This window comes from Corvus moneduloides, chromosome 4, assembly GCF_009650955.1.
Source record: "Corvus moneduloides isolate bCorMon1 chromosome 4, bCorMon1.pri, whole genome shotgun sequence".
In the NCBI taxonomy this organism is placed as follows: domain Eukaryota; kingdom Metazoa; phylum Chordata; class Aves; order Passeriformes; family Corvidae; genus Corvus; species Corvus moneduloides.
In genome coordinates, this window is record NC_045479.1 from 61,700,244 (window position 1) to 61,726,432 (window position 26,189).

A 26,189-nucleotide genomic window follows, 5' to 3' on the forward strand; every position below is an offset into this window, starting at 1 on the left:
CTCTGGACAGCCTGCTCCAGTGTCTCACCACTGTCAGTAAAATAATTCTTCCTGGTACCTAATGTAAACCTGCCTTCTTTCAACTTGAAGCCATTCCCCTTGTCCTATCACTACATGCCCTTGTAGAAAGTCCCTCTCTGGTTTTCCTGTAGGGTCGTTTTGTATTCTGGAAGGCTCCTTACTGCTGGTAGCAAGGCTTCAGGTGCTGGTGGCCTTGTCTTGGCTTCCTGGAGGTACTGCTCTGTACCACAGCATGGAGCAGGGAAAAGCTGCAATTGTAAATACTGTCCTTAAAACAGCAGGAATTCATACATTCCCTTAGGTGACTGTATTGCAGACATGGCCTGTGTTTGTCATGTCCTTGATGTGCTACTGGGCATTAGTGAGGAATATGATAAGAGATCCCTACAGACTGGAAGACTGCCCTCTGCATTTGGTCAGCACAGCCTTATTTGTACTGATTTTACCTTTCTTTAGAGGTGACTCTGAACAGAAACAGTTAAACTTCTTGTAATTGTGAAGCTTTGAAGCAATAGCAGTACTGAGAATTTTCAGTTATCTGAAGAAACGTACATCAGAAATTCTTGTTTTTTATTTCTGCACCTGGTACAAAGATGTAGAACAGCCCTGGGAACAGGCAAGGCAACCCAATTCCTGCCACTGTCAAAAGCAGCAAATCTATTCATTTGTGTACCTCCTATTGTAACCAAAGCAAAGAATTATTTGCTATGGGTTCTAAATCGGGAGTTGCTATTCTTTCTTGTTTGGTGTCTTTTGAAAGCCTTTACAATGGGGAGCATGCTTACAAAATCAAGGGAGGTAAACTTGGGGCCTGTATCTCACACCACAGGTGACTGCACTCAGGAGTAATGTCATTGTCACAGCTGCACACAGCTTTTGTTTCTAGACAGTCAGATTTTCTGGCCTCATCTATAGGGGGGGGTATGAATGAGACAAAGGCTGACTTAATTTGGTGGCAGACTATTGATAAGAGTAGTGTTTTTTTGAAGACTGCTTAATCCTATTTAAGGTTGGGATTTTTTGAAAAGGTCTCTGATTTATGGATGTATTTTATACAGAAGCCCATTTAAGAGCTAGGTCTGAATTAATCTCTCATTTGCTACATCTCCATTGGTATTTTCATAATATTTCAACTGCATGAGGGCTAAACAGGATTATTAAATAAAATTTTCTGAAGGTCAAGGAGATTAATTAATGTTTTTCATACCTGTAGGTTTTAGGAAAACTGATGCTGAATTATGAGGGGAAGTAACAACTTACTTAATAACTGTATTTTTCTAATAAATATAGGTGATATAGCTATAACTGCAGGGAACTGAAAGTGTCATATGAATAACAGTAACACCTGCTTGTATTTAATGTAGTTTCTATGTGGGATTGTTTATGTTGTAGAAAATGGCAGTTTATGAACAAGCTTTTGATGGGAATGATATGTTGCTAAGGCTGCAGTGTTTTGTATTGTACTGTACAGGTTCTGTATCATAACTCAAAGGATTTGTGAGCTTCCTTCCCTTCCCAGTCTGCTTGCTTACCAGCGCTGTCAGGAAGGTGAACTTGCAGTGAGCTGGGTCAGCAGGAGAAACCTCACTTTGCTTGCCGGGGTTGATCGATGCCAGCGTAGCTCTGTGAATGGCTCATTACAGAGCCAAGTAAGTGGCAGTGCAAGGGAAGCAGGAGGGAATCTCCTGTTTTGGCGGCAGTTGGCAATCAGATTTGCTTTATGGTTTCATAAAGTCCTATCTGTAAGTTATGCCCACATCTGTAACTGGAAAGCCGTGGTTGTTGAAGGCTTTGCTTCCCTACTGCCAAGTGCCACCTCTCTCCTGAGCACTGCCACTGTTTGTCAGCTGCTTGACAAAAAGGCAGGTAGGAGACACAAACTTGGCTGTCTGTGAGCTCCTAGGATCTGGTTAGAAATTTCTAGGACTGATGGAGAGAGAACTCTTACACATCAGGTTTAGATGGGCCTGTATGTTTACATTACAAGATTAAACAGGTCACTCACGAGTGACTATAAAGAAGCCTCAGCTCAGACCTGGGCAGCTGCAATTCTCTGGAAAATAAAGGAATCCACATAGTAGAAAGACAGACAGATGCAAGAATGGCTTACGAAGACCATTGGTAATGCACTAGTATAACTTGGAGGAAAAAAAAAAAAGGAAGGGGAGATTTAAAAATCCCGGTCAGTTTATCTGGATCATTATACTGCTGTCAAAGCACTGAAATTTGTGGACTGGGGTAAGATGGTAGAAGGTTACCATCACCTGGAAAAAAAGAGAAAAGGCCTCAAGTGGTGTCTTTCCAAGGTCATGGGTTTTTACTACCTACTGTTACAAGTGACACTAGAGCTTACTAAAACTGGAAGAAGTTAGATGAACCAAACCCTTTTCTTGTTTTCTGGTTAGTGCCATTGTTAGCATTCTTGGCAGAACTTCACAGACTCTTTCTGTGGCTTTTCTGCTTCGTTGCACTTCCTGTCTCATTTATTGGCATAATGATGTCATTGTCACACACCACTGGGGAGGAGCACAGTGGTGTGGTCTGCCCCAACCCCTGCAAGAAAGGCTTTCTTGTGTCCCTACAAGAAGACCTTGCTCCTGCTCTGATGGCTGAAATCCAAATGGAAGGTCCCTTTTTTGAGTCTCTGCTGGATGGAAGTGGGAAGCAGAGCAGAAGGAAGAGGCAGCAGGAGCAGTGCCATACCTCATGCCATCTTCAGTACGAAGCTACTTGCAGGACTGCCTGTGTTCCCTTAATGTGGGTGAGCATCTGGAGCCTGCGTAGCTCTGTGTGTTCCTCCATAGCCTGTGCGGAGCTGTAGAAGAGAAGGCAAGGGTAGGGAATATGCTTATTCCTAAGCAAACAAAGCAGTGAAAAGCAGGAATGGGAGCTTTATACACATCCCTGCTCCTCTGAGCAGGCAGCCCTGCTTATGGGAGGAAAGCACTAAGAAAGTCCTATTTGCCCATGCTCTTTCATAGACCAGAAGAGGAGCAGGGTTTCTCTGGTTCTCCTGCCTGTCCCAAGAAGGCAGCATGGATGGAGCAGTTTGTCCTTCGGGATGTTGCTGCAGGAGAGGGAGGAATGTGGCTTCAAGGGGGGAGCAGCCTGGGCCTGCTGCTTGGTGAGGTCTGTACCTGTGCACCAGGCCAGGCTCTGCTGTGTGAGTTGCAATTATGCAGGGAGCTTTAAAGTGGTAGAAATCAGTGTGTTAAAATGAACTTGGGAAAACCTAAATCTGGCTCAAAGGGGCTCTTCCAGCATGAGTCATCTGCAGCTGTGGAGTAGCCCTGGGCAGAGCTTTCCTCTCCTCTGCTGAAAGGACCTGTCAGGGTGCTGGGAGACAGGGCAGGGAGAAAAAATACCCAGTTCATTTCCTAATGAGGTTTGCATGGGAGAATTCCCCACAGGGACACCGGTGGGGGTTTGTGGCTTTGTGTTTTTCAATCCCTCAGTTCCACATAAGAACGTTGTGCAGCTTGGAGCTCTCACCTGGAGCACTGAAACACCCTGAGCCCATCCCCAGGAAGCAGACAATAGTGCTGATATGCCTCTTGCTGCAGAGGAAGTGGCTTCTGTTAAAACCAACAAGCAATCTGCCAAAGTCCATGGTTTGGCGGTTGCCAGAATAAATTTGACGTGAAATTATTTAGCCTCTTTGGCTTTTGTCTTGTCTGGAGATGTTTCTCTTCCACTCCTCCCTCCCCCCCAGTTAATACAGACTTTGGAATTGTTAATAGAGAATCCAGCATTTATTTAATAGATGATGAAAATATTCTTAAATGCCTTCAGTGGGGTAGCAGAACTGAAGGTAACCATATGTAGCTATGGCATTGCTTAGGGCTTTGTCATGCCATTGGAAATATGACATTATTGCCGAAAAGACTGTGGAAGTCGGACTTGAGGTGTTGGAGGTATCAGGCGCCCTCTTGTGCTGTTTCTCTGCGAGCTGCATAAGGTGAGCAGCTTCCCGGGAGCAGAGGCTGACCCCAGCTTCAACCTTGGTTTTAGTTTAGTTTGGGGGGTAAATGGTGTGTGCTTTGGCACCTAATCGTGATCCAGTGTGGTTGTGATGCGTAGGAGTTACTTGTTGATGGGTCCACAAACTTCACTCTAGCTATACAGTGTGGTCATTCAAAATGAAGCTTCAAACAGAAAAAATAGACTTAGACTTACATCTTCCAAAAGACAAAAATAAAATCTTTAGATTCACACAAAAGTAGCAGTGTTTGCTAAGTACTAGATTTTTCTAATGGGCTAGATTTTAAATTGACTTTCAGACTTCACTGACTGTTAATAATATGATGGAAGTTTAGATTTTTTTGTTTGTTTGTTCATTTAGATTGTGCTGTATGTTTATAATCATTCACCTCCGTGGGCTGTAATAGTATCAGGAAAATGTGCTGCATCTCCTTAGAAGTTAGTTGTGGGTCTAGTCAAATACTTTTTCATATCGCTCACTGCAACTGTCTGAAAATACCTAATTTCTCTAGATACCAGACCATAAGCAGAGGTGCAGACTCCAGAGTAAATGAGGTACATCAACTTGCAAAGTTAACTAAACATCTATGTCAGATCTGAAAACGTGAGTCTTTGGTGACTTGCTGCCTAAAGAAATAAGTTTCACCATTTTTTGGTATGCAGAAGTCAAAGTCATTCAAAGGACACAAATATCATTTTTCTGGCCTGATGCAAAGTCTGAAACTTACTGGTACCTCCAGGATGCAAACACAACTAAGCATAACATGTGCCTTGCCAGCACTTTTCTTCTGGCTGTTCAGAGATTAAAGATGTTGCTTATTTCAGGCTTATTGACGCAGAGCGGTTTTAGAGTGGGGTACCTGCCATTCTGTGACAACATTTATAGCAAAATAGTAATTTCTATCAAGTTTCTCTTTGGATGAAAGCTCTGAGGATTATGGCCATTTCACAGAGCAGCAGCTAGGATATAAAAGAAGAATGATTGTGCTGGGCCTGGCTGAGATCCATCTGTCTGATACTGATCCTTTCTGCAGCAGACACTGTAAGCAGGTGCCTTGATGAAAGCCTAAGAGAGCAGGTATAAATGCTTTTTCCTGGACTGCTGTCCCTGCTTCCAACAGTTTCCATGTCCTGAGCTGAATGTGGAGTTTGTGCATCTAGCAAACCTTGACAGATTTAATTCCCAAGATTTTTCTAGTCCTCCACTGAGCTAATACTAAACTTTTGCATTCACGGCAACCTTGTTGCACTGATGAACTTGGACCACTGTGAGCACTGACCATCTTGTCTCCTGTCTCCTATTTTTAACAATTATTTGCTGCAGAAGGACCATCTCATGACCATACCTGATGTTGTGTGAAAAATAATCCAGACTGACATTTGGGAATCTGTAGGGGGAGAGAGGGGGGCAAGTACCCTTCCTTTGCCCAGTGAAGTCTTTGTGCTCACACTTTCTCTCCATGAAGAGGATGGGGAAAGGCTTCAGAGAGAGATTAAGAAAGAAACAGTTTTTTTCTGAGTACAGCTTTTCTGGGTGTTTTGCGAAGTACTGGGTGAAGCTCTTCAAAAGGCACAGGACTTCACTTGTGTGGTTTGCATAGCTAAATAGATAATGTAAATGAATTCGGAGACAAATCTGCCTAGCAAAATCAGGCATTCCTGAGAACAGAATGTTGTCATTAATAATTTGAGCAAAATGTGTGGTCTTTGTTGCCTTTCGTTAACCCTGCCTACCTTAAAATATCAACAAAACGCTCCTTGTGCCTGCACAGCTTAACGTCAGTCTTTAAAAATTTTACAGTGCCAGGTCTGATGTAGCTGCTGGGGAAAGATCATTCACAGATTTACTCCTAAATTATCCAATGAAATGAAGCAAAATATGTGAAAGGGGAAAAAATGCTCAAACAAATCCAGCAACTTGGGAGTAAGTCATCCTCTTAGTTTTACTAAGCATCTGAATTACTGCTCAATGAGTAATGGAGTAACAATTTGCAGAAGACTGCCAGCTATACTGTAATGTTTTGACAAAACAAAGGAATGGACATATTAGCATAGGCCTGATAAGTCTGTGGATTCAAATGTCTGCACTGAGCATGTACAAGAACTGACGTTTCTGAAGTACAAGAGCAACACTTTGTAAAACACTGAATCCAAATTGGTGCTTCACATCCTGTTCTGCTGTTTCACAGTAGGTGTATATATATGCTTTTCCCTAAAATATACAATGTATTTGTATATGTAGGAGACAAAATGGTCAGTGCTCACAATGGACTGAGTTCCTTAGTGCACAACAAGGATGCTGTGAATGCAAAAGTTTAGTCTTACACAATTTATGACGTAACTGAAAAGTAGTATCTTGCATTTACAGGAAGAAGGGAGGGGGCAGGTAAGAGTGTGTGTAGCAGAGCTGCCAGCTTGCAGCAATCCTTATTCAGTATCGCAGCAGTTAACTCCTGCCTTTTAAAAAATGAATTGTTTAATTCCACGTAAAATACTTTCCTAGATGTGTCCAGGAGTCAACTCTGAGCTCTATTGCCATATTCTGTCCTTGCGTGTGAGATTATATTTCCAGATAAGCATGAATAGAGTTCAAATGAATCTATCAATAATCAGTGGAAAGGATGTCATAATGCGAAGTCTGATACTGTACAAAAATATACAAGTCCTTGAAAACATGTGTTTGGAAAGGAACTGCTTTATTCTTAACATAACTGCAGGTCTGGCAGCAACAGCTCATGAAGAGGTGTGGGAATTAGCTGAACAGACTCCCTGCTGGCAAGCAGAGCTAGGAGGCTGTATGCTACCGATAGGAGACTGACTCCTCATTTTTAAGTCCCTTTGGGTAAAGAAAGGTAAATTATTTTTCTTTGCTGATGAAAAGCCACAAATCGAGGGGGGGAAAAAAAGTGTTGAATGGTAATAAAATCTCTAAAGTTAAGTGAAATAAAGTATGTAAGATTTCGATTTCTTTTAGATTGTCATAATCTCTTAGATTCATCACAATGAATTCAGCTAAAAGATCATGTATGAGGAAGGTGGGGAAAGGAAGAGATGGCTGAAGATGAAACACATTTTTAATTGTTCCATTGCTAATTCTCTGATTTGGATCTGCTTATAATTAAGCTAAACTATTTCCAATGGAATTTTTCTTTGAAGTATTTGCAGCAATGCAGAGTATGTGTGGTACTGTGCTGAGTCTAAGAAAAGGGCAAACAGAAATATTCCCTTGTCCTGTGAATGCCATAGTCTCTCTAAGGACTCCCATGGCTATTAGCAGGCACTTTTCCCAAAATCTACTTTCTTACAGCATCATTTATATGGAATTTAAAAAGCACTCTGTAATGATGCCCTCTGGTGACTCCAAGAATTTTTACACTAGAATGAAATAAAAAACAAGATGGAATTTGGCCTGCTAAGTACTCTGGCAAGTTGGACTAGTCATTAAAGATTAATGAACAAATCAGAGCTCCTAGGGCTCAATCAGCCAATATATACAAGCAGTACAGATACAGAAGTCCAGGACCTCCTCCAAGTGTTGTAGTAGCAGAGCTGTAATGTGTAAGACAGTCTCTCACCCTACCATGCAAGTAATTTCTTGTACATTAACAATAAAAAGAAACCTGCCTTTTGGCACTGCAAACTGGTAATTTATTTTCTAGTGCTTAGAGAAAAGAAAATTAAAAGATGAAACAAAAAAAAAAGATCTTGAGCTTTTCTTGATGCAGAGAATGTGGAGGATGTTAATTGATTATATGAAATCTTAGAAATTAACCAGCTGTGCAAAGGAATGTCTCTTGTATACTCTACACTTAGTGTGGCTGCCACGAAGTCTCTGGAAAGCTGATTTCTTCCATGCACTGTTTCCTTTCCTGGATATTGCTTTTTATATGCACAATCTGTCTGCACCATCTAATGTCTCTACATTTGCTGCCCATCATTTCCCCACCATACAGGCATACATGACTAGTACTGTACTGACTTTGGAACTCGTGAGGTTCTTCCTCTGTTCTGGTTGAAAAGGACTCTTTTAGTTGCAGGGTTATATTATTTTACAGCCAGATCTATGTTGTATAGTGTCTGCAGACTAGTGCAGATGGAAGGAAACAAATAGTTGTGGCTGGGAATGGATGGAGTAGGTGTGGGCATCCCCTTCAGTATTGCTTCTGTTTTAAGTCATGGTTATGAAGCTATGTCCTGATCCATATGGATGCAACACTGGCAAGGTAATGAGATTATTGAACTCTAGGGCAGTTAGCCCAACAGAAAACCATCCACAAACAGATACAAGCAAGATAATGAATAGGGGATAAACCAAAAAAAAACACCCCGCCAAACCCCCCCCCCCCCAACTCTCCCACCCAAAACTGTGTTAATAACTTTGTATGAGATATGAAGTATTAACTAATTACTTCATCTTTATTAACTCAATTGTCAAATTAGGCTTTTACTCCAATAACTGTATCAGGCTAAGTAACTCCTCTGCTTTTAAGCACTATTCCCCCATGCCATGCTGGGAGAGGATGCATCTCTTCCCATTCATGTCCTTTGCAAAACAGCCCCTTAAGCACAGTGCAGATCAACTAGTTTTTATGCATATTTTCTCTAAGTAAAACTAAAGGAGTAAACAAAATATTTGTTCTGACAAGATGCCTACTTTGATCATAAATGTTAAGATCAGGAGGTACAAGTATGATTTTATTCTTACTTCCCAAACAATATAACCTGTAGAATCTTCTTTACTAACTTCTTCATTAAGTCAGTAATTTCCCTTTCAACTGCAGTTTGTATTTTAGGAAAATACCTTATCTTGATTTTACAGGCCATTTAGTATCTGTAGAGGAGTTTGTGATATCATTTTTAGGTCTGATAATACATCAGGGAAGGGCTGTTTTTCTGTGCTAGCAATTTGTATTATTTCAGTGTACATGTCTTACAGTCACACAGTGGTTTCTCCTGGCCTGAAGAGTTACCTGGGTTCTTTGAGGAGGGGAATAAGTCCATTGATAAACTCATACATCTTTAGTGCATGAATGTAGCACACCCAAATCAGTACTTTTCTTAGTGGCCATGCCCAGCCTTTCATTTCTAGCTAAGCTGATGTTTCAAAGAGCCTCCACTTCCTTCATGATTGAAATTGGAGTTGCTTACTCTGTCTGCTGGCCTGCTGATTCTTTCACAAAGGCTCATGTAGCTCAACCAGTTGTCTCCAAGCTTCTCTTTCCATTGCAAATTTATGTCCCACGTGGTGTATTTGGGCAGTGATACTTGCTGTGTCCAACCATCTTCCTCCATAAAGGAACTTCATTGCTCTTTGATTTAGCCTCAGTGAAGGGTAGCTGTCAGGCTCACTGCCCTGTCTTCATCAGCTGGGGGCTGATCAATGATACATGAGATGTCTTGTGCTTTCCACAGTCTGACAGCCTTTGAGATCATGAAAACAGCAGTAGAAGGAGACGTCGGTTTTGGTATGGTTGTATGACTGGTTGTAGAATATCGTCCATTTGTACATATCTTTTCAGCTGTATGGGAGGTCTGTTATGCAGTCTGCTATCACAACATGAGGAATGTGTAGAACAGAGCTGATTTGAGTACAATGCCTGTTAAGTGGTCTGCTTTTATATTTCCAGTCTTCTCCATCCATGAGTTATTGTGGTTTAGCAGCTGGAGTAAGACCTAAAAAGGAACATGTATTCTACAAGCATTTGGGGGACAGCTCTGAAACTCATAAGCTTTTGAATGTAAATGCACTTGTATCTTTCTTCTTATCCTATGTAGAGAGAACTCTAAGGCAACATTTTCAAGACTAGGCCTTTGGGTAAACTAGCGTAGGGAATGCTGGTATATAGCTAGCTCCTTAGGGGAGGCTGCTGAAGTGAGATTTTTGCCTCAGTTATGGTTCAGATAATTTGCCCTCTTACCTGTCTGTGTGTCCGTCCCCCCTCTCTTGTTACTTACCTGCTCTCCTTGTGGCTTGTATTTTTATGCTTGTTCATAGCAGAGTTGGGGCAGTTTTCACACAGGCTTTCACTGCACTGGGATGGTTTCTTACACAGGTGAAAGAGCTGCTCCTACAGATCATCATCCTGGGCAGGAGTGGCAGCAACTTACCCCAGGACAGGACATGAAACACCTCAGTTAGCTGAAGTTGCTGTGCAGAACAGGTCACCATATCCACTTCTCTCTGTGCTTTGTTTTGGTAGGTCTAGGAGTTTTGAACAGAGAGGTATTGGCTACAAGAGAGGGGTTGTAGAAATAGAGAACCATGCAGAGCTACAGAGAAGTTTCACACCTGAGGTACATGGAGAATTATCCTTTGATCTCATCGATGAGAGGGAGTCTCCACTCAGACAGTTCCTCCACTGATGTGTTGAGGCAAGTGACTCAGCTCTGCAGTGGAGAAGAATGTCCCCAGAGCAGCTTTCCCAGAAGCACCTTCACCTGGAGGTTTCTTGTTCAGGAATTAATTTGCTTGTGAAAACTCATCAGTTCACTGATGATGGGGTGACAGAGTTGTGGGCAGATTGCTCTCATGGGCATGAGGAGGCACAGCTGTAAGCAAGTCAAATTAAGGCCTCTGATGAACTTTCCAGTATAACTGCACCAGTAATTGTCAGGATCTATGAAGTAAATAAAGGTTAGTTTTTCTCTCAGTCCTGAGAGTTGCAGAAGTTTATAATTATCCTATCTTATCAATGAAATACATTGAGGCCTATTAAAGGAGGAAGCAGTTGCTATTCACTGGTGATTTGTTAACAAATAAAAGCTTTCAGAAATAGCACAAGATCAGTCTGGCAGCAGTCAACTGACCTGTAATTTTAAGATTGGGGAAACGATAAGAAAAAGGAAGCAGAGTGTAGCATAACTCATAGCCTGGTAATTCCCATGAGCTTATCTGGAGCTTGAGCTGCTATCACAAGTGAGACCCCAAGTATCTGAGTCTCCTGAACTGTACAGGTTTGTACTGCAAGTCACCCTTCTGGGAAAAAAAAAAGACATGAATGTTTCTGACAGAATAGTTTTGTGAGCGGCTTTTTCCCTTCCAAGACATCAGCCTTATAAATAGCACTGATACCAAGGTCTACGTACTCTCTATAGACATTATATCCTAGCCTTTTTTTTTATTTAAAAGTAATTTGTGGGGTATGCCCAGCCCCCGCCCTGGAGGGACGTCTGCTGAGATAAAGAGAGTGGTTAACCTCCCAGCAGGACTCCCTGGAAAGGCAGCCACTTTCAGTTACGGTGAGAAGAAGACAAACCCAGAATCCTCTGGGAGACCCTGTGCAGATCCTTTGTAGCCCATTGGCCTTTACCCTCTGACACCCACCCCCTGTATCCCTATAAAGCGAGCCCCCTGCCCCTGCGAGGGCAGAGAGATGCCCGTCCCCGGCTCCCCTTTGCTGGACCAATAAAGCTCCCTCGTGCGGAACAGCTACACGGGCCTCTCGTCTCTCTCTCTGGTCTGGCCTGGAGGCTGCCCTGCAGAGCTGAGCTGGAATCACGAGCTGACAATCACTAAAGAGCTGACAGCTTCTGCACGGGCCCTCCAGCCAGCAGCTGAGGGAAGACACCGGGCCCCGGGAAGACGATCTCTCTTGGGACCATCTCTCTGGACCGGTCACAGCTTCCTCGGTCAGAGCTACTGACCCCTCACCAGCTGCAATAGTAATTTGCTTGGAGAAGGTGATCATTGCAGGGAGAGGCTCAGTTATGAAGATACTGGGGCCAAATCTTCTGTAACTCCTGTAAACAAGTTTTGCTTGGTTCTGGCAGCACAAACCAGTTTTAAACCTGGTTTGAAATGGCTAGTGTTTATGGAAGTCCACTGCATATGGCAATGGACAGAAATGACAAGGGGCCATCCCAACAGCTACCTGCTATCAGAACACCAGTTAGCAAGCATTATGTAGGAGAAGCAGTCCAGAGTCAACATCTGAAAGCTGACTTTTCATGTGGAACAGGAAATTGTTGAATGTCTGGAGCATCTGCTTTATTTGCTGTCAGCTTTTCAATCTCCTAAAATCTCCTAGAGATAAATACAGTGACACATGGAGTTTGTGAGTCCCTGTGCTGGCATCGTGAACACTCTTCTGCATAGGAGAGGGTGGTGAAGCAGAATAATTAAGGCATCTCACTATGCAGCCAGATGTGCAAGTTTATGTCTTCATTTGCTAGCCCCTCACCAACGAAGGTGAAAGAGGTCTTTTGGGATCAGTTAAGTCCAAGGAAACCAGGTGGTATATTAACCTCTTTCTTCCAGGACAGGGTTAACTGCAGAAATGGAAGTGCCCTGGCCTTGTTCACCTGATAGATTACTCTGATCTATCAAACCTTTGAACTTTTCAGCCTGGATTCATTCAAACTCTTAGGTTGGAATTAAAAAAAAGAATCTGTTGCCATGTACCCTTAGGATGCAGCTTTACTTCCCAGGATCATCTGTCTTACAGTAATACTTTCAACATGGGCTTCAGAGTGAGGCACAAACCCAAAGTGGTTCACTGGCTATGTGACTGCAAAGGCACATTCCTCATTCCTGGCTCTGACATATATACCTTGGGGGATATATGATTGATGCATATGGTAAGATATCAGCATGCTTTGATTAAGTGTATTCAAAAAAGGGTGTTCAATTGCTATTGCATAAGGAAAAAAGTCAGCTTGTTCTTTTGAAATACCCTGGCGCTGTTTGGATTCAAAAATTTTTATTAGGGAGACTTTAAAGTAGAATGAAAGTAAGAAATCCTATGAGGAAAATTTGTTTGTTTCTTATATTTTCTCCACCCCTCCCTCACCCTTAACTGTTCAATATGGTTAGAAGGAAAGTCCTTTTCAAACCCTTTCCATCTAAAATATCATCAGATGGAGCAAAAGGAAAGCTGAACTTGCTTCAGAAGCCTTCCCACACTGAAATGTTAGATGCTCCATCTCCAGAGCTTGGGATACAAGGAAACTACAAGTAGCAAGATGTCCGTGCTGTTTGTGGAGAGGGGGATTGCAGAGTGTCTCATGCCTTGGACGCTTCAGGGAACAATTGGGCAGAGCAGAAGTCGTCCTTTAGTGTGGTGATGTAGCGACTCTGGTGGCAATACCAGCCTACAGACTTCTGTCTTGTTCTCTGTCCCTCCTTGTTTCTTTCCATGCCATGGGGCATAATATTTGTGGCTGGATTAAAGCAATTCCCTACAAACAACACTGAAGACCAAAACACTCGCGGGGCACGGTGGTGGTGTCCTTTGAAGCCCAGCACTGATTGGATTTACGGCACAACTCCACGAGCAGTTGCAAGCAGGTGATGGCCTCTCCCATCGCTGGGTCAGTAAGTGGTGCACTTGTGCACTGTGCTGAATAAGGTCCTTGCTTTAAGCTTGTAGGTATGTTCTAGAAGGCTCTGCTCCAGCTTCAACTCCATAAAACCATGATCCTGGGAAATACAACATCATAAAATAGAGCGTCCCTGTGCTTCAGAGCAGCTGAGGAGGCATAGGGAAGGTTCAGATGTAGGAAAAATCTATTGTCTGAGCTCCACCATAACTGCTCAGTACTGTCACAACACTGCATTCATTAACAGGACTTTGAGGAGAGTTTAAATTTAATAAAGGTGGAAATACAATCTACTAAACAGCTATAACTTTTTCTTGTCATACTGGACAGGAGAGGAGACAGAAACCATTTCAGATACTGCAAGATTAGGTGAGATAGAACTACCTCTAGTTTTGTAACACAAGTCTGGATTTCTAACAGCTTGCTAAGAAAAGAAAAAAGTTAGGCTCTTTCTCTTACTCTAGTCAACTATGAGTGCAAGCAATTACCTAAAAGCTTATTTTTCTATGACATTTATCATTACAAAGAAAATGAGAGAAACTGCATGCCAACATTTATTATAATTTTATTAGTATCCAAGTAGATCTAATTTATGTGGAGGTTCTGTTTCCAAGATGAGGATGAAATGAATCTCGTCTGACAGACAATTAAGTTAAAAAGGCTTCACATGAGAACTGTTCTCCAACAGAATGTAAGCAAGACATATTGATTAATAAGGTCAGACATACAATAGGGAGCTAAATTATGGCAGGACTCATCAGCCAGCAACACATGCTAGACCTTTTCAAGTGGTGCAAGTTAGCATGTAGTAAAGCAAAAGTTTTAAATTAACCCTAGTGTTTTACCCTCTGGGCAGTAGAACTAGAAGTTAGAGGAAATAAGTTTATAAACCGTAGAAGTAATATGACTCTCTGTGGCAAGTCGTAAAGACTTGAATTTCTCCTAAAGACTCACAGATTTTTAGTGTTAAATATCACTGTAATTATTAAATCTTGCATGAAAACCCCAAGGGGAAAAAAATGTAGCATAAATGTAACATCTGAGATTTAAAATTTATGTTCTGGGAACTGACTGAAACCGCACAAGCAGAAGATTTCATGTAGCAAAATGTTGAAAGGGCATCCCTGCTAAATGCCTTGCGGAAAGTGCTAAGCAAACTGGAATAGTTCCAAAATATGTAGGTGGGATTGCTCTTCACAATGCTGGGATTTACTCCATTATTGTCCAAGTGACTCAGCTGAAATTACCCACAATCTACTAGACATATTTTATTGTCAATACATTTTGCCCTGGCCTTTCCTCTCTGTGGCTACATGGTCTTAGTTCACCTAAATTTCTAAAATGGTGGTGCCAAGTAGTCCTGATAACAGCACTGCACTTTCCATATCCAAATACTATGTGGACTCATCTGCATGTTCAGAAGGACAGTGTGTCATTGCCTTGTATCAACATTTTCTTTGTTAATCTACTGCCAAGAGAAAGACACTGCCTTCCCTGCCTTTGGACTGAGCTCCTTCTCTTCTACGACATTGCCAGTTGCTAAATGACCTTGAAACTGATTCTCAAACACAGAAAAGCACTTATTTGAAGACGAGATGCTTGATTAAACAGTCAATCCATGAATCAGGTTTGCCCTTACTGTGGCAGAGCAAATAGGCCTTTCGTCATTCAAACATGGATTGGGCTAGATAGCTTTGTGCAGATAAAAACACAAGGTTTCCACTTCTGTATCTCACATCTGTATCTAGCAGGATGATATCCCCTGATGCTGTAGTCCACCACTCTTTTTGACAGAAAACAGGCTGTTCTTCCTGCCTTTTTTCCTGGAATACTGTTTGACTTAAATATTGGATCAGGATTTTTTCAGTCAATTCACAGCAGTTCATGTAATCTCAAGTGGAGATTAAAATCCAACCCAATGCATGGATTGCAGTATTTTGTTTTTAGGGCAGCCAGTGCCAGCTGCTTCAGCAGAAGGTTTAAGAAGCTCCTTAGAGGACAAATACCAAATATTCTTGAATTCTACCTCTGAGCATTTGAGGAACTGGGCTCTGAAGCATAGTGGTTTGTACCTCTAGCAATTTTTCAATCCTGTCTAAAAAATGTCAAACATCCTCATTACCCTCTTAACCCTCCAGTGATATTTTGGATCCTCTCAACAATACCTATTGACAGGGATTTTGTAGGTTGGCTCAAGGTGTCACCTTCCTCTGCTCTTTCAAATTTGCTATTTGTAATTGGCTTGCTTTCCATTTCACTGTGTTTCCCTTATTCACCTGTTGAACCAAGATAATACATACTGGAGCTCCTAAGCACTTTCCATCTTCTAGTATTTCACTCAGTAAATGAGATGCCTATGCACTAAATGTTCCCCTCCATCTCTCCTGGCTCCCCAGGGAAGGAAACCTAGGCATGTTGGCCACAAGGAAATGCTTTGGCCAGGTACCATGCAGGTCAGGACATCCAGTTCCCCTAAGTCTAGGCACAGCTCTGGTGCCTTTTCTCTATATTCTGTTTAAAGGAAGTTCTCTGTATGATTTTTAACATAAAATTCCCTATATTTTTCTCTGTTTTAATCAGTGAATTAATTCTAGTATAAATACCTTACTATACTCTTTGAGATTATGCAAAACGTACCATTGCTTTTTATTAAGTCTTAAGCACACTGGATATCCCATAATGCCAAAACTGTGCTCTTGATGTTGGATGAGGGCCACAGATCCTAAAAATTGTGAAAGCGCCTAATTACTTTAAAAAATTTAGGCACAAAAATAGATTGTAAGGTACTTGACCACGTCTGTAAATGCAGGCCAGAGCTCTTCTTTCCAAACAAAGTGTGCTGAAAATTGGTTCTTAGGTTGTGAATTTGCAAGACGAAACAAGATAACCTCTGTGTCTCACAAGGGTTCCTGTTCCTGGCCAGGATAAGGAAGAGGCCTTTCCTGGAGCAAGCAGCCAGGAAGAGACAGGGCTCAACAGCTAACAGGGAAAGAAACCTATAAATTGAACTCTGCTAGTGCTAGCAAGCCAAATTGTAGGGACTGTGGAGATGATGGGGGACTGCAGGAAGAAAACTAGTGGCTGAATTTTGAGGTATGTAAAGAAATTAAAAAAAAGAAGATCTGTATTTTATAGGATACTGAATGGCACAAAAGAACTATTGGACCCCAGGCTAACACTTTTCAAACCACTTTACTGACAACATGTCATAACCAGACCAGAACACAACTACAAATAACAGTAGGAAATCTACCTACATCATGCCAAGAGAGTGAGTCAGTGTTAGTCATTTGGTGCTTTTTTTAATAATTGGGGGTTTTGCCCAAGTACTACTGAAAATCACTCCTTTCCTCCTTCCTCTGTAGTACCAGAGGGTACTTGGTGTATATATACGTGTATATATTTTTTTCCTCAGATTCCATGCCATCACTTTGCCTGCCCAAAACATTTACCAAACTTCCTAGCATCCTTATTAAACTTGTTTATTAAAATAAATTCCCTTAGAAGTTTTCCAGCAAAGTGTCCAAGCCCTATGCAAAGCACAATTAGCACATGGGACAGAAAGCTGTGTGGAGAAAAGGGAGAACTTGTGCTGTTTTGGTGGCATTAATTCCCTTTGTCTTTATACCTGTGTAATCACTAGTATACAGAAAGGATGTTTAATACTGATCTGGCAGCTTCCTTTTTGTATTGAAATATTGCTGTGCACAGAACAGTGGAGACAGCCCTTCTTACATTCTTTGACTATTTTGTTTTTTATTTTCAGGCTTTTAAAGCACTTCTTTTGAGATTTATAATAACCGATTGAATAACTATCCATATATTTAATAATGCAACCCATTGTTACACTTAAGTATTTTAGTTTCTCAGCATTCGGTGCTTTGAAAGTATGTGCTACCATTCGAAACAAAATAGGAATAGCTCATTTAGAGGATTTTGCTAGAAGATCCATTGACCAACACTTGTAACTTACTTGAAATGATTTATCATGCCTCAATTAAAAACAGCCTTTCCTCATGGGCAACAGCTTTCTGTGGGGTTGATACTCCCTCTTCTGCAAGCAAAGTCACATATGCGGGGAGCTGCCTACGGGATGGAGCAGAGCCCAGGGGAACACAGGGCACCATGGGCCATTCTCAGATCTGTTGTGGCAGGTCTGCACTCCCAGGGACTAGTTTCTGGAGAACCTAAACAAGGTGTAAGTTAATAACATGCTTTATAGGTCAGCTGCAAGCCTCCTTTGTCCCAAATGTGGGGAGCACCAGGTGGGCTGTTTTATATGTAAAGAAGTATCTTATGAGGAAGGCAAGTTTGGTCACACTGATTAAATTGGAGTTTTTAAGACCAAGGTTGATCTGAGAAATCCACAAAGAACATACATCCATAGAGATGCCTTCTCTTCATTAAGGACAGTGAACTAAGAGGGTCACTGAATTCAGGGTCAAACCTCATCTCTATAGGTGTCACACTCCAGTAGGGAGGTAAGTTTGGTTGAAAAAAATGTCCTGTGCCAAACTAAGTACCATCAGAGAGCTTTTTTTTTTGTGGCATGGAGCTAAACCATCTATAGCAGTACAGTGGTTCCTAGGCTGGTTTTGGCCTGAGGCAAAGATGGTCACCCAGATGAGGCTGAGCTCAGATTTGGGAATTAGCATGTGCCAGGCTCCCTTTCCAGTGGGCAACCTGGGTGAAGCCATGCTGCTTTAGAGGCTAAGACTTCAATAGTAAGGGTGTGGGCCATTCTCTGCCAGAGAATGGTTTCAGACAAGTTTAATTTACTTTAATAAGTTAATTTTAATTTATATACATGGAACTGTGGAGTGTGGGTGAAACCTTGGAGGGACAGGAATTGCAGCTGCCTTGGCTCTTCTCCTGCCCCAAGGGATTCAGATCTCCTTGGTGTTCATGGATGCTCTGCTGCTGCACAGCAGGAGAGTGTCTCCTGCTCCCATCTTCGAGTAATTTGGTAGCAAATGGAGGTGTGAGGAAGCAGGGTGGCCATTGCAGGAGTAGTATCAATACCCAAATGCACCTGTGTTACCCTATGCTGTTGGTTTCCTGCCAGAGGCCCCAGCTACAGACCAGCTTCTGGGAGGGAAAGGAAACCTTTCCAAAAGGAATAGGACCTCATGTAGACACTTGCTGTCCTGTGTCTGTGCTGCTGGGGACCAGTTGTGGACCACATGTTGATGACTGATGAAGGTCACTCATGAGGCATATTTTAGCTTTACTTTCTGTGATAATCCCATCACTACTGACCCACACAGGTTGGCAGGATGGGAAAGGTTGTAGTGCCTATGGCTGCATATGTGCACGTAAGCACATGAACTGCTTGCCAGGTACAAAAAACCCCATCTACCTCCCACTGCTGTGCCTTTGCAGTGGCTGTTTTGAGTCAGGATGAAGAAATCTGCAGAGGACCAGCATCCCTTGTGTAAACAAACATGCTTGCAGGCGGGTACTGGGGCCCTATCAGAAAAGAAGATGATTGGAATGATAAAGTACCAGTATAGTCTTGAAGGAGCTGGGTTTGCGAAGAATGTGCAGCTTCATTAAGGAGTTTTTGTGGGTTAAAGCATGTTTGAGCTGGTAAAAGTAAATGAGGGGTAGGCCCTGATGCCCAGGCAAACACCCAAAATGGCTGCACTCCCAAGGCAAAATCTTGGAGCTGACAGAGTTCCTACAGGGTGAAACTGCTGAACAGAGAATGCTAAAATGCTTTAATTAAACCACAGAGGGAAGCAGAAGGCAGATATTTCTCAGGAAGGAGAACATATTGTGGTGTTTCCTCATGGGACTTGACTGCAGTGGATCAGAGAGAAGCCATTGCTTCAGACAGGAGCTCTGGCCCAAATGTCAGTCCTTGGCATCTTCCTGCAAAGAAGAATAAAGATGTAAAGGTGTTACAAAAAAACCTTCCCAGAGAAATGGGGTTGGGGGACTGGTACTGACCCCTCGCCATGGCAGCCCTCACTCCTGCCATGGCAGGGGCCTGGGTGGAGGGGTGTCCCCAGCACTTCCAGACCCTGCTCTCTTGGATATTTTTTGCGTGCTTAATTTCTTTGGAAGTGTTCAAATGATTTAAAGCACACATCAAGGTGACGCAAGAGCAAACAGGTTCTCCACAGAAATCACAATGAATTGTTGCTCAGCCATTCACTGTTGCAGGCAAAAGAGGCACCAGGAGATGCAAGAAGGAAATCTTCAAAGTTAATTATTTACTGGTTTATAGACTTTCAGCTTCTTCAGCCTGGCAGGTTTGATAAGGAGGCCTGGAGCTTCAGCAGAAGCAATTAGCATGACTTCTCTGAGATATTAGTGAGTAATTGTGCCATTGTTTATTTCCTGTAAAGCGACAGAGTACTAGAAAGGGTTTGTTTGCTGCTTGTAGATTATTTGTGTCAGGGTGGATGCATTCACCAGGAGAATGGCAAGTAGGAGTGAGAACACTACAAAGACTTTCCCCGTGACGGTACAAGGACATGCACTTCTCCCCATCTTGTTCACTGTCTAATACATTTTCTCTTGCTTTTATTCTGTGGTGTTAATAATGGTGATGATCCCCAGAGCCAGGTTTGTATTGGTATTAGCCCTGAGAAGACTCCAGGAGGGGAACAAGAGTGCCCTGAGTTAATGGATGCTGGGTAGGCAAAGGGACAAAGCATGGGGCAGATTTGTCTATCAGTCCTAGAAGACTAGCAAGAAGATGGAGGTGTCCTTGATAATCAATATTGAAGAAGACAGTGGAAGAAATAGCAAAGGTTGTTTTTCCCTCCACTTGCAAGTAGGTTTCCTTTTCCAGTTTATATTGTTTCCTGCCAGACATAAAATTGAACCCCTTTATAAGCAGGAATAATCCAGTTCACCTCAAACCAATTCAGTTCTGAAAATGATACATGAGAACTACTAAAAATAAGTGATAACAGGGCATGAAATAAATAATCTACTGCTTTGTCCAGGGAGAAATACTTTCTGACTTGGTCTTCAGCAAGTAATTATCCTTGCTGGAAATGGCTAAGAGGTTAACAAATCTAGAGTGCATAGCTGACCTTGTCTTGGGGAACATGGTGGCCTGGGATACTTTTTAAGGCCCTTTTCAGGTATGATTTTAAGAATAATGTTACATAAGTTATATAGAAAGCCTCTCTTTTCAGCAGGGAGTGATTTATAATTTGCCTTTATTTTTTTCTGGAACTCCTGAGCACTTGGACACTTCAGGAGTTCTCAAGGCCAATATTCAATTGTTACAACTTTTGGAAGCATTGTGAAAGATAAAGACCAATGAACTGAGGATGAATGGGAAATATACTTTCTAAAATGCTTTAGTCCAAATAAATACTTACAATCTGTGAATACCAATACAGCCAGAAAAGGAAGTAGAAAGGAAAATTTTGCACGCAAAATAGTGTTCAGCTTGATGTTGGGAAAAACTGATATTGGGAATCAGCAAAGCCATCTGAAACAAACAGGTTATCCCTTTGTGAGAATACCTAAAGTCCTTTGTAATGAAAAAAAGACACAGTAACTCTTAGGAGATCATGTAAGTTAATATGAACCACTAAAGACATTCCAAGGATGGGATACAAGTCAAAAAAAAAAGGGCTTCTCAAGGCACTTTTGAAGTGATGCAATTCTGCGTCAGTGAAACCAAGATTGCCACAGGCAGCACTGACCTTACAGTCAATTTCAATACTTGTACTTAGGACTTTTAATTCCAAGGTTTCTTGAAGGTTGAGTGGACTGAATGGCAAAAAACAAGTCTTGTTTGCACTCCCTCCCTGTGTGCTGAACCTCAGCTGGGCTAATTCTTTGCAGCTGCCCAGGCAGAGAGCCAGACCCTTCAGGTAGTGGATTATGGACAGAACAAGAGAAGGAGTTTTGGCATCCTCACAAACAGTGCACCCTTGGGCAGGGGAAAGCCCAGAAAATACCAAAGTGCCCAGTATTGCTCTCCCACATGGGCTTTTTAAGAGCCAAGATAAAGAGCATCCAGCAAAGCAGTATAATGTAGCAGTGGGACTCCAAAAGCCAGACCATGGAGAAGAGGAAGGGATGTAGGTCAACTCTGCTGTCTTCAATCAGGACACACGGTTTTACATATCTTACATAGGGACCTTTGATGCATGTGCACAGTAAAATTTGTGTGGATGTTAGAAACCTCTTCTGCACTATAGTCCTGTCATTCTGTCATCCCTCCGTCCTCCCTCCCTCATACTGACTAAACCTCTAATCCACCGTGGTTTGAGTTCTCCTCTTGATATTTTTTTTTCTGTTTGAAAATAGTTGGTACCCTCCTGATTTAATTGCTTTACTATTGTATTTCTCTTCAAATAATTGCCCTCTGTTGTAGTCAATCTTTGGCACAGCACCTCCCCTTCTCCTAACAGAAGCTGTCCCATAGAATCAAAGAATGGTTTGGGTTGGAAGCGATCTTAAAGGCCATCTATTTCCAACCCCCTTGCTATTGGTAGGGACACCTTCCACTAGACCTGGTTGCTTAGAGACCCATCCAGCCTGGCCTTGAACACTTCCAGGGGTGGGGTATCCACAACTTCTCTGGGCAACCTGTGCCAGTGTTTCACCACCCTGATTGTAAAAAATTTCTTCATTATATCTAGTCTAAATCTACCCTCTTTTAGTTTAAAACCATCACCCCTTGTCCTATCGCTACAGGTTATAAGAACACATACGTGAAATGTAGAGAATTTAGAAACAACTAAACAAAAAATCATTATCTATCACATTTGCCACAGAGCTACTGCTCTGCTGCTGTTTACTGGGATTCAGCTGGGATAATCTCTCTCCCAGTCTTAGCTTCAATGGCAACAGGACAGTTACAGTAGGTTGGACGAGATGACTTTTAGCAGTCCCTTCCAACCCAAACTATTGTATGATTCTGATTCAGACGGGGATGCTGATCAGCACTGGCCGACACCCAAACCCAGCCCCAGGGCAGGCAAGCTCCCTGCGTGGATGGCTGGGGCTGTGTGGCAGGAAGGAGCTGTTGTTTCCTGCTCGCTTTGCTAGCTGTTCCGCTTAAAATGTGAGGCCATAAAGAGAGATTGGGAAAGCAAAGTCTGGTTGGAAAGTTTCAAGTGTTCTCCTTGCTTATGAAGGGTTAACCTTGCCCCTGTCAAGCAAGTGACCTGGAGATTTATGTTAGCACCATCAGGACTGCTTGTCACCAGCCAAGGTCTGAGTGTTATTTCTTAAACAAAATCAAAAGCCTGTCCTCCTGCAGGGAGGGTTGGCACTCCCGGCTGTCTCCCTCAGCAGGCCGGAATCTGCCCATCGGTTGGGCCAGGCTGTGCTGGATTTGGGGAGGTAAGTAAGGTATGCAGGCTCTGGCTGAGGGCTGCAGGGTGAAAAGAACCTCCCTGGGAACTAGCCTGCCAAAATCTGTCTCTGATAAAACAGCCCAACCCATCCTGTAAAGACTTCTACTGAAAAATCTTGAAATAATCACAGAGGAAGTGACAGGAACTCAGCCCTCCCTTCCCGCCCTGGCCAGACACTCCCTGGCTTTTTCCCTCCCGGCAGCCTGACACGCCGTGTCCCTGGGGAAGGGCCAGGGCTCCAGCTGCAGCACGGCCAGACAGGCTGAGGCGGCAGGGAGGAGGGATTGCTGCGACGTGCTTCGTGCTGCACTCCTTGTAGGAGCATGGAAATGTAGGGTCAAGTTCAGGGATTGCAGCGGCAGGAGAGGGAGGAACAGAGCGATTCCTCTGGCCTTAGTGACATTTTGCTTATTTATACCAGCTGCAGATCTTATCTGAAATCTTGAGAGACTTTAGTGTGGCTTTCCTTATTTGCGTTAAAGAGGGCATTCAATTAACACAAGTGCCACATACTGAAATACCTGCTTTATGAGGGGGCAGGGTTGAACTTCTTAAAAATACATAGGACTTTGGATTATATTACTTCCTATGGAACAGTTTCCAGCTCTGCTGTCCCAGACCATGTATTTCTTCCCTTAAGCGTGGATGAGATATAAAGAAACCACTCCCATATTTTTATCAAGAAGGTGAGGCCATTGTGTTTGATTTTTTGCCTTGTGGTTTGTAACGTGTCAGATCCTGGTGAGACAGTCTGAATTAGTTTGGTACCTTTGTAAATTGCTGAACATCACAAGAGGATAATAAGGAATATGTTGTACATGCTCTACCTGCCGTCCATCCTGTCTGTCTTCCTTGGATGACCCCAAACCTTACTTTAAGTGCAACATCCCTCTGTTGCACAACTTTCCTTCAATGCTGGGTTTTTTTCTGGTGTGCACTAATGTATTCCTGTCCCAAAGCAGCTACAGAGGATCAATGTGTCAGCAGGCTGCAATGTTCATTGTCTCCGTTTTTGAGACAAAACTTCAAGAGGAAACACTCTGGAGTGTCTCCTCCAAAGGGAAAAGGGCCTCCTCTTTTCCTCTGTCAATGAGACAAATAGGTCACAAGAAGTGAAAGTGGGAAAAAGAAACCAAACTGTTTATTAACACAGAAACAAAACAGGGTAGAACAGGATAAAAAAACCCTCAAAACCTCAAAATTCCTGGGAGAGGGAACAGACACGTGGGCTTGGACCAGCCGGGGCCACCCTGTGGGCCTGCTGGGGCCACCCACAGGCTCCCCGGATCGGCGAGGAGAGAAGGGAGGCAGTGAGGCAAGGAGAAGGAAAAGGAAAAAAGAACAAGAAAAAAACCTTTTTCCAGCTATCCAGAATACAAAAGAAGCCCAAAAAGCAGCACAGCGCTCCCGGTGCACTCCCTCCCGAGCCCTGCCAAGACCCCCGAGCCCCCCGAGCCGTTGGGCTGAGCCGTTAAACTGCCCCGCACTTGGCCCCGTGGCCTCGACCCCGGGCCCATCTTAGAGGCACAGCGTCCTTGGGCATTGAGCGGATGGTTAAGGAATAAAGCGGCTTCATACCATCACCCCAGGACATTAATGCATGTGCATGCATGGTGGTCATCAGTCCACAGGTACAGTTCTGGGCTGAGGAAATTATGCTCTTAGGAGCTATGTTCCTAACTCCCCAAGATTCACCTGAAAAAAAACTCCAACTTTTAATTTGTGGAATTGCACAGACTGGTAACACAATCAGGAAACATGAGAAAACGGAGAAAAAAACCACAGAGATACTGCAAGGTTTGGTAGTAAGAAGGTTCCCCCTTCCCCAGGCTTCCTTCTGAAGGTTGCCACCATCACCTCCACTTGGTTGGCTTCACAGACTATCACCTCACATCCTGGATGGATGCAGCAGCCAGCAGGACATTTCCTGTACCTTTGCACAGCTCCAAGGTTTGTAAAGCTGCTCCAGACTCCAGAGAAAGTGTGTGAAGCCTGTTCAGCCTGTATGGAGAAGCTGATGTTGCCTCAAGGCAGGGAAGGGACATAGAAACCACCAAGTGATCCAGCCAGCCATGGGAAAAGTCACAGAAAGAAAGAAGTGAGCAGGCTTCACTCTGGTCTTTCGGCATCTGCAGTCGCTCTGAGGCTGCAAACCACTTGTGGCAGCAACTGTCATCTCCTGCAGGGCAGAGCGGGTTGTGTAGGCCACATAAAATGCATATGAATCCCAGTCCAGTCCAGACTGTAAAACTGGTTTAAATGAAAACAGACTCGGGCACTTCTTGGACTGTGAGCAGACATCATCTCTGGAATGTCACAGCTCCCTCCAGGCCTCTGTCAGTGGGTTGTCCTTTTGCTGCCTTGATGGAGCGTTGGCCTTCCTCCCATCCCATGGCACAACTCCCCATTTTTGTTCGTTCGGTGGGCGGCTGGAGAAGTGAGTGGCAGCAGCGTGGTGACCTCAGGCAGGGCATTGACAACTGGAATGAATGGGAATGAAAGCCTCCAGCTGGCACCACTCCCTGTGGAGTGCCGTCCTGTCTGCCACGATTTTGGTTGGTGCCTGACAAAGACATGAGCCCTTCTCAGCTGTTTGCTGCAGCTGCAATGCCAGGGATGCCCTCAGATCTGCGTTCAGGTCAGGACAGGCACTGCAGACTGCAGGCACTCGCTAATCCCCTCCAGGAAAGTTCCTGCGGTTTATTCCAAATACCCAGTTTGAACTGGTTAATCCAGCAGGTGGGCCGGTCTGACAGGCGCTGACACATGTGCTGCTGTGGGTGAAGGTCGGCTGCTGCCCCAGGGCAGTGACAAAGCGGCTGGTTCTGCCGTCCCCAGCCAGGCCTCTGCCTGCAGCCCTGAAAGCCTTTTGTCCAAATCCTCTGCAGTTCTGGGCCATTTCCCATGCAGTTTTTAGTGCTTTTTTATCCCTCCTTAGTTTAAAACAAGACTTCCGTTGCTTCTCTGGTGAGACTAGTAAAGGCTAGAAGGATATTCATCTTACATTTTCTCTGTACATCTTATTATACACCCGGGTCACAAAGTAATTTATCGTAAAGAAGCAGATGGTGTGAAAATATGACTGTTCCCAAATTCCACAGCATCCTAGCAGATGACATTTTAACCTTGACCTGTGTTTTGCTGTAGCCTGGTTTATCTGGCTCAGGAGAAATTTCAGGAAGTTGTGCAGAGCAAAAGGGTGCAGCTTGGTCTCTCATTGTTTTCACTGCTCCTGCTTGTGTATGGCACAGGAAAACAAGGGGAAAATATCCTTTTGCTGGGACTCAGTCCCTTGTTTCTTGTGAACCTTGAGTTCAATCAAGTTTTGATAAAATGGAAACTGAGGTCATGCAGAACACATTGAGGGAAGCATGGTGGTCAGTGCAGTGCATGCACTTCACATTTGGCCAAAGGTTGTTTGCTTCCCCTGCCTCCTTCAAGTAATTTCACTAGCATCTATACATAAGTAACTTGCCATGGCAAACATCAACTCTGAATCCACAACTCTATCTTTGCTCAGGAATATTCATC

At 43.3% G+C, this 26,189-nt stretch overlaps 1 long non-coding RNA gene across 1 annotated transcript; it reads left to right on the forward strand.

Annotated features, from left to right (window-relative positions):
- The first annotated feature begins 11,222 nt into the window (after positions 1-11,222).
- LOC116442645 lies at positions 11,223-21,855 on the forward strand. Its single transcript, XR_004239608.1, has 3 exons — positions 11,223-11,235; positions 13,286-13,288; positions 21,730-21,855. It is a non-coding gene; the product is annotated as an uncharacterized LOC116442645 (long non-coding RNA).
- Positions 21,856-26,189: the final 4,334 nt, after the last annotated feature.